The sequence below is a fragment of the Perissodus microlepis genome, chromosome 15, assembly GCF_051167445.1.
Source record: "Perissodus microlepis isolate ML-2025 ecotype Zambia chromosome 15, ASM5116744v1, whole genome shotgun sequence".
NCBI classification, from domain to species: domain Eukaryota; kingdom Metazoa; phylum Chordata; class Actinopteri; order Cichliformes; family Cichlidae; genus Perissodus; species Perissodus microlepis.
This window is the reverse complement of record NC_140475.1, coordinates 25,963,710-25,972,168: the sequence shown is the minus strand read 5'-3', so window position 1 is coordinate 25,972,168 and position 8,459 is coordinate 25,963,710. Positions and strand designations below refer to the sequence as shown.

General features: G+C 46.5%; 1 pseudogene; it reads left to right on the top strand.

Annotated features, from left to right (window-relative positions):
- Positions 1–2,622: 2,622 nt before the first annotated feature.
- On the top strand, positions 2,623–8,248 carry LOC146372293 (uncharacterized; annotated as a pseudogene).
- Positions 8,249–8,459: the final 211 nt, after the last annotated feature.

The window sequence follows — 8,459 nt, the reverse complement described above, 5'->3', positions numbered from 1 at the left end:
ATATTTAAGATCGAAGAATTAATCAATGGCAGGACTTCTTTGAGCAGTTTTGTAGGAATGGGGTCTAAAAGACACGTTGATGGTTTGGAGGAAGTAATTATTGAAGTTAACTCAGAAAGATCAATTGGAGAAAAAGAGTCTAACTTAACATCAATGGTACTAAGAGTAGCTGTAGATAATATTACATCTGTGGGATGATTACTGGTAATTTTTTCTCTAATGATAAAAATTTTATTTGTGAAGAAGTTCATGAAGTCATTACTAGTTAACGTTAAAGGGATGGTTGGCTCAACAGAGCTCTGACTCTTTGTCAGCCTGGCTACAGTGCTGAAGAGAAACCTGGGGTTGTTCTTATTTTCTTCAATCAGTGATGAATAGTAAGATGTTCTGGCTTTGCGGAGGGCTTTCTTATAAAGCAGCAAACTATTTCTCCAGGCTAAATGATGATCCTCTAAATTTGTGACACGCCATTTCCTCTCCAGATTACGAGTCATCTGCTTTAGGGTACGTGTTTGAGAATTATACCACGGAGTCAGGTACTTCTGATTAGAGACCTTAGTTTTCACTGGAGCTACAGTATCCAGAGTCGTACGTAGTGAGGAGGTGAAATTATTAACAAGATAATCGACCTCTGTTGGGGTAGCGTTCAGATAGCTGCTCTGCTCTGTGTTGGTACAGGGCATTGAAGATGATAACAGTGGGTGGATTATATTCTTAAACTTAGTTACAGCGCTTTCAGAAAGACATCTACTTTGATAAAATCTACTCTCCACCGCTGTGTAATCAATTATTGTAAATGTAAATGTTATCAGGAAATGATAAGACAGCAGAGGGTTTTCAGGAAACACTGTTAAATGTTCAGTTTCTATGCCATATGTTAAAACAAGATCTAGAGTGTGATTAAAGTGGTGGGTGGGTTCTTTTACATTTTGAGAGAAGCCAATTGAGTCTAATAACAGACTAAATGCCATGTTGAGGCTGTCATTTTTAGCATCTACATGGATGTTAAAATCACCCACAATAATTATTTTATTTGAGCTCAGAACTAAATTAGATATAAAGTCTGAGAAATCAGACAGAAACTCTGTGTAAGGCCCAGGTGGACGATAGATGACAACACGTAAGACTGGTTTCTGAGTTTCACAGCTGGGGTGGACAATGTTAAGCATCAGGCTTTCAAATGAATTAAAAGTCTGTCTTGGTCTTTCATTAATTAATAGGCTGGTGTGAAAAATTGCTGCCACACCGCCCCCTCGGCCTGTGCTTCGAGGTTTCTGGTAGTTAGAATGACTCGGGGGTGTTGATTCATTTAAACTAACATAATCATCCTGCTGCAACCAGGTTTCTGTAAGGCAGAGTAAATCAATTTGTTGATCAATTATTAAGTCATGTACTAACAGAGACTTGGAGGAGAGAGACCTAATATTTAATAATCCACATTTCACTGTTTTACTCTTTGGTTCAGATGTGGATACTGTATTGTTCTTTCTTTTTGATTGTTTATGTTTAAGTTGTTTGTTGCTGGTTTTTAGTTTGTTTTTTGTCTTTTTGGAAGCTGACACAGTCTCTATGGAGATGGGTTTTTGGGGGGGTAGCAGGAGGAGAGAAGCTGCAGAGAGGCATGTAAGACTGCAACTCTGCTTCCTGGTCCCAACTCTGGATAGTCATATTTTGGGGGGTTTAATAAATTTGTCCATATTTCTAGAAATGAGAGCTGCTCCATCCAAAGTGGGATGGATGCCGTCTCTCCTAACAAGACCAGGTTTCCTCCAGAAGGTTTGCCAATTATCTATGAAGCCCACATCGTTTCTGGGACACCACTCAGACAGCCAGCAATTTAAGGAGAACATGCGGCTAAACATGTCACTCCTGGTCTGATTGGGGAGGGGACCAGAGAAAACTACAGAGTCCGACATTGTCCGGATAGGGACAGAGCTGTATATCTGGACGCACCAGTGTCTGCGGCTGGGTTATTTGGGCATTCACTTGAAGCCATTCAGGCTAGATTTGATCTGAGGAAGAAGCAGACGGAAGCTCTGCGCGACATCATCCCCAGACGTCAGCCCAAGCCCAAGCCCGCAGCTAGCTCTCACAGGCCCGCCGCTCCTCTGTTGACTGGCAAGAGACCGGCGCCCACTGCTAAAGTGGGTGTGCCACCAGCGAGAGCACATCCTCTGGCCCGAGCTCCACGCCAGTCGGCCTGGAGCAAAGGCCCACCCTCGGGCCCCCGACGGGACCCGACGCCCAGGAGGAAGAAGCCTCAGCCCTCCTAGCTGTGGTTTCAAGTGGAGAAGGGGTCCAGCAGCAGGGAGACGCTGCTTTTACCCCTCTGTTGCCGCCCAAGAGGTGCCGCTTAAGTTTTGTTCAGGTTGTCAGCCCCAGAAGGCGCTGCACTTTCCTAACACTGTCTCCCAAGCACAAAACCCCTGCACACAAAATGCCTCAGGTAACTCCCTGTTCAGGTGTGTTAAATGTTCAAGTGACCACATCGAGTGTTCCCGCTGTTTTTCATTGTTGTGCCCCAGAAAAGGCGCCTCCAACAAAATGTATGTTTCCATGTTACAATCAATAAAGAGTGTTGTTTATTCTCAAACAATCACAAATGCTCAGCCTGCAGGCAGAATGAGCCAGGTCACGCAGGTGATGCAGTCCCCTACAGACACACTGGGGGGCGACAACGCCCCGCCGACGGTGCTGCAGGTCAGCCGGCTGGCTGCTCACTTCCCTCAGTGGCGCGCTTGCGCCCCCTCTCCGTGGGTGCTGCGAACCGTTGCCATGGGTTACCGGTTGCAGTTCCGAGTCAAGCCGCCTCGTTTCCAAAGAGTCGTAAACACGACTGTCAACACCGAGGCGGCCATGATACTCAGAGAGGAAATAAAGGCGCTATTGCAGAAAAGAGCGATACGAGTGGTCCCCGCTTTGGAGACAGACAAAGGTTGGTACAGCTGTTATTTTGTTTTTCCGAAAAAAAGGGGGAGGGCTTCATCCCATCCTCGACCTGCGAGTCTTGAACACGTATCTACGAACGTACAGATTCAAGATGCTAACACTCAGCTCTTTAATGCAGGGAGATTGGTTTGCAACAATCGATCTAACAGATGCTTATTTTCATGTGGTTATACACCCGAAACACAGGCAGTTTCTGAGGTTTGCATTCGAGGGCGTAGCCTACGAATACCTAGTGCTACCGTTCGGGCTGTCGCTCGCTCCTCGCACCTTTACGAAATGTGCCGAGGCAGCGCTAGCGCCCCTCAGAGAGAGGCATCCGCATCTTAGCCTACCTAGACGACTGGGCTCTTGTAGCTTGCTCCAGAGAGCAGGCGGAGACACAGCTGTTGCTGGTTCTGTCACACATTCAGACACTGGGGTTCTCTGTGAACTTTCAAAAGATCTCGCTAATCCCAAGTCAGCAGATTACTTTTCTCGGTTTGGAAATATGCTTGCTTTCCAGCCACGCACGTTTGTCGGAGCACAGAGTGGCCGCGTTTCATTGCTGCCTCACTCAGTTTCAGCTGGGACGCAGACTGCGTTTCCAGACGATATTAAGCTTGTTGGGCATGATGGCATCTATGATCGCCGTAGTGCCACTTGGACTGTTAAAAATGAGAGCGTTTCAACGCTGGACTCTCTCTCACCATTTGTGTGCATCGCTTCACCTCCGGAGGAGACTGCCGGTAACCGCGTCTTGCATCCTTGGAGGGAGCCCAGGCTGCTGCATCAGGGCTCTCGGATTGGGAGGGTGTTGTTTCGCAAGGTGGTGTCCACAGATGCTTCCCTAAGAGAGTGGGGAGCGCTGTGCGACTGCGTATCAGTGAGAGGGATCTGGTCCGCAGCCCAGCGCCAGCTGCACATCAACCACTTAGAGCTGTTAGCAGTGTTCTTAGCTCTAAAGTATTTCCGTCTGAACCTGGGACGGACCTTCTCTCCAGGGGGGGTCCTCTGGTGAGAGAATGGAGGTTACACCCTTTAATAGTGGCTCAGATTTGGGATCTATTTGGCAAGGCGCAAATCCGGTCGTTAAGTGATGACGTGATGAATCCTACTTCCGGGCCTAAAGTAGTCTGCGTTTAATATGGCTTTTGTGTTGTTAACATGTTTAATGTTTTGTATTTTCTTCTATTTAATCTCAAAAAGCTCCTAAAACAGTCAGTGATCACTGTTGACCTCCCTCGGCTTTTATTACCGCTAATCATTTATTTAAGCTCAGTTTTTAAAACCTTAGGATGTAACTACAGCCCAGCCCATGCAGCAGTATATGAACGACTAACCTCGTATTGTGGATGGATTATCTCAGTTGTTCTCCTGGCTGAAGTTTGGTCCTTTTACAACATCCTGCCATGCAATTACATTTGTTCCTGACCACCGAGAACACTCACGTTAACTTTTATCGAGTGAGTTAGCTTGTTTATATTATGCTAACATAGCTGTGTCGCTAGCGGTCACATAGCACATCATTATATACCAGCTAGCCAAACTTCAGTAACCCTACAAACGTCACTGCTGTTTAGTTTTCTGTCTTCATTTATGTTGGAAGTGATAACAGAGCTGTACGTTTTAATTTGTTTCCAAAACCCCGCAGTCAGGACATGCTATATTGTATTTAGTTAGCCAGCTAACTTCCTGCTAACTTCTAACTCTGTTAAATGTCATAAATTCTGTTTTTATGGATGCCTGGATGTTAAACTCAATTGTTACACCTGGTAGAGCAGAACGCTGATCATTTTATTAAAGATGAAAGACTTTAGACAGTTTTTCAACTCTCAGTAATGCCATAGTGATCGTTTGATATATGGACCTGCAGCGGAGTTTAGGCCCAGACACGGCTAGTGACGTCAGACTTAACGACCGGATAGATCTTTTTGCTTCCAGGGTGAATACTTACTGCCCCCTGTTCTTCTCCATAATCGACCAGATGCACCCTTGGGCTTGGACGCGCTAGCGCACCAATGGCCAGACGTGCTCCTGTATGCATTTCAGTGGAAATGATATCTCCAGTTCTAGAGAGAGTGCGTCGCATTCCCTCTCTCTGATTCTAGTGGCCCCTTGGTGGCCCACAAGGTCGTGGTATGCAGAGATAATCAGCCTGCTAGCAGCGAGTCCTTGGCAGCTCCCTCTCTGCAGGGATCCCCTCTCTCAGGCGTGAGGAGAAGTGTTTCATCTGCGCCCAGATCTGTGGCGCCTTCATGCTTACCTGCTGAGAGGTTAAACTTGATTGCTAAGGGTTTGCCACCTAGTGTGATAGCGACAATTCAGAGCGCTAGGGCCTCATCTACTAGAAGCTTGTACGCTTACGAGCAATGGTGCCAGGACCGCCACACTCTCCCATTTCAGTGCTCTATTGTGGATGTTTTGACATTCCTGCAGGAGCTGCTGGATAAGGGCCTTTCATTTTCGACAATTAAGGTTTATTTAGCAGCTATATCTGCTTGTCATATTGGCTTTGACAGGGTGACACCAGGTGCACATCCCCTCGTCATACGTTTTCTGAAAGGAGTTTGCCGGCTGAGGCCCATGCTTAAGTCCAGTGTCCCTGCTTGGGACTTGTCTTTGGTGCTGGAGGCCTTTTGTAGCCCCGTTTGAACCCATTGAGTCTGTGGATATGAAATTTCTTTCATATAAGACTGCATTACTTCTCGCTTTGGCTTCAGCAAAGCGAGTGGGTGACCTTCATGCGCTGTCTGTGCATCCCTCCTGCACACAGTTCTCTCCTGATGGCCACAAGGTCGTATTGCGTCCAAATGCTGCCTATTTTCCCAAGATCATGCCGGCATCTTACAGCTCAATGGAGTTTGAGTTGCTGAGCTTTTGCTCCCCTCCTTTTGCATCTGACGAGCAGAGGAGGATGCATTCTCTTTGTCCAGTGCGTGTGCTACGCACCTACATTGAGCGCACTCAGAATGTGCGTTTATGTGACCAGCTGTTTGTCTGCTTCGCTAATCCAAATAGAGGTAGAGCTCTGTCCAAACAGAGGCTGTCCCACTGGATTATAGAAGCTATCTCACTGGCATACGGCACCAGAGGTCTTGCTTTGCCCCACGGGGTGAGAGCTTATTCCACCAGGGGGATGGCAACCTCATGGGCTCTTTTTAAAGGGGTGCCTGTAGCTGATATTTGTGCGGCAGCTATTTGGGCATCACCGCACACTTTTGTGCAGTTTTATCGGTTGGACGTTACAGCCCCTTCGGTGGCTCATGCTGTCCTTTCTGCTGGGTCTACCACTCACTAAGGATGTGGTGGTCCGATTCCGGTTCAGTGGCTGCTCTGCGGGGTGTGTATATATGTCCCATACTTCTGTGTTGTACCGAGTGAATCAACTGAAAGGGAACGAATAGTTATGTCTATAACTTCTGTTCCCTGAAGGAGAGGAACGAGGTACAACACAAGGTGGCCCCACTGAGCAGTTTGGCTCGGTGAAGAGCAGCTATCGAACTGAGGGATGACTGTGATGACAGCGGCTATATGTGCAGGCGGGGCCGTGCGTGTGTCATCACACGTTATCTGCCTTAAAGGCGTGAATAAAGGTTTCTTCAGCCAGGACACGCGAGGGCGTGATATCCCATACTTATGTGTTGTACCTCGTTCCTCTTCTTCAGGGAACAGAAGTTGTAGACATAACTATTCGTTTCAGTTGTGCATGCATCTTTGTCCTGCTGAGGACCCAGTTTGGTCCAAACTGGAGCTGTGGGACAGACAGCTGCATGCTGACTCCACAATACATGAGACAGAGAAGCTCATGTCATCATCATAATGGCTCCTCCAGCGTGCTCACAGCTGTTAGGAGGGAATGTCTGCTTCTTACCCTCTGAACTTGTACATGGCAGTAGCAGTGGACTTTCACAGGGCTGCGCGTTTATCTGGTTATTAGAAATGTCGGTCACTTTTCTAATACAAAAACTGTAGCTTCTCCCACTGAAGGACTTCAAATCGGCTCCAGCTGTTCTCTCAGCCCGCGGTACTTCTCTCTGTCTGACATCACCGTTAGGTGGAATTGCCACACTCATCACAGTGGTGATAAATGTGGCAATTCCAGGAAACAGCTGCACTCTTACGTGTCTCTCTGCAACATCCTCCCCCCACTCCTCCCCCTGTCTGCTCTCAGACCACCGAAAAACAAAGAAACAGCAAGAAATGAATTAAGCAGAAAAAATTAACAAAGAAAAGTTTAACAAAGAAAAGTTTAATCTTTAATCTGTTGTTACCTGTTGTTCACCTGGCCATTAATTAATAGCATTTAAACGTTATGAAAAAGGGAAATACATTTCATCATTTACTCTGGAGAAATAGTTTACTGCTTTATAAGAAAGCTCTCCGTGAAGCTAGAACATCTTGCTATTCATCACTGATTGAAGAAAATAAGAACCCTAGGTTTCTCTTAGGCACTGTAGCCAGGCTGACAAACAGTCAGAGCACTGTTGAGCCAACCATTCCTTCTCACAAGCCAACCAGTCGCTGCAGATGGTCGCCCCTCCCTGAACCTGGTTCTGCTGTTGGTTTGTTCCTGTTAAAAGGAAGTTTTTCCTTCCCACTGTCACCAAAATGCTTGCTCATAGGGGGTCATATGACTGTAAGGTCTAACTTAAAATATAAAGCACCTTGAGGTGACTGCTGTTGTGATTTGGCGCTGTATAATTAAAATTAAATTAGTCTTTTCTTTGCCACAGGACCTTAGCCCTGATGTTCTATGTTTTAGCTCTACTTTTTCGTTGGTTGTGCTGAACTGTCTCCGGGTCACCTTTGTGCTGCCTGCAAAGATGGATAGAGCAGTGATAACATCACCATGCTGGCAACAAAGACAGCCTGGCTGTGACGAGCTTCCTCTGATCTGACCTCTGCTTTCTGAGAAAATGAAAGAAACTCGTGGAAATAAAGAAACAGAAAATTAACTGTTCATATTCCAGAGAGTTTTGCATAAATGAAGATGTCAGTTTGTTGGCATGACCTCAGCTGATGATTGGACTGTAAATATCAGCAGCAGGTTTAACGCTGTCCTCTCAAACCTGCTGTAACAGGACCAGGCTCATGTTTGAATGTTTATCTGCAGTCCTGTTTACCTCATTTACCTGCACAGTTCAGCTTGCTTGGGCCTGCAGACTCATGCTGCCCCCTGCTGGTCATTGACCAAACCCTGCCGTCTGTGTTGACCCTTTTTTTACGACTCTTCTCTTTCCTGCAGACTCTGTTCCTGTACATCACTCGCACCATGAAGAAAGGCTACCAGCAGGCCCAGAGGAGCCACAGCAGCAGCTGAGAGCAGATCGTCCCATCACGTGGCTTCAGCAGCTCAGCACGGAGTCTTTAAATGACAAGTTGTGTAGTGAAAATGTTGTTTTCAGCTCTCACGTGTAACTGTATGAATGTTTAACAGCTCTGAGCTGTGGGCTTTTATTTTGAAAGTGAATAAACATCATGTGACTTTTTACACGACGAGGAGATCTTTTATGCACCTGTTTGTACACGAT